Genomic DNA, 589 nt, shown 5'->3' on the forward strand with positions numbered 1-589 from the left:
GGGCTACGAGTCAAACAGGGGTGACAAGCCAGCCCCTTGGGGTTGGCATCCCTCCTTCCTCCCCGCGCTGAGCTGGGGGCAAGGATTAACCTCTCGCTATAGAACAGGGTGGGTGTCGGAGAGCACGTGCCTTGGAATGCCTGCCGAGGTTGCACGGGGATATCGCACCCCTGTGAGCATCGTCCCGCTCGCCAGACCCCACACGGGTCCCCCTGCCAGCTCCCCGCGCCTGCTCCGCAATGAAGGCAGCACCGGCCGCAGCTCTCCCCACGCACGAGTTTCTCAGGTAGGACCGAAGACCGGCGGGACACGGCTGTGGATGTTTAGGCAAGAACTGAAGCGCCCCGTCTCCCTGTCCCACCACCAGCTCGAGGGGTTCTAGTGCCACAGCCCTGGATGTCACACCCGCCACCAGGACCGAGCAGGGTCACCGGTTCCCAGCACCCCCCTCCATTCCCTGCCACCGCAGCCTCCCCACGTGGAGTTAATTTCTGCAGCTCCACATCTGCGGGCACTGCCTCGGCTCGGGTTTGCTCTCTCCCAAAGCAGCGATCCCTTGCGAGGGGCTGAAAGAGGAGCCACGGCTCCG

Source organism: Egretta garzetta, unplaced genomic scaffold (genome assembly GCF_000687185.1).
Source record: "Egretta garzetta isolate BGI_Z169 unplaced genomic scaffold, ASM68718v1 scaffold296, whole genome shotgun sequence".
Lineage (NCBI taxonomy): Eukaryota > Metazoa > Chordata > Aves > Pelecaniformes > Ardeidae > Egretta > Egretta garzetta.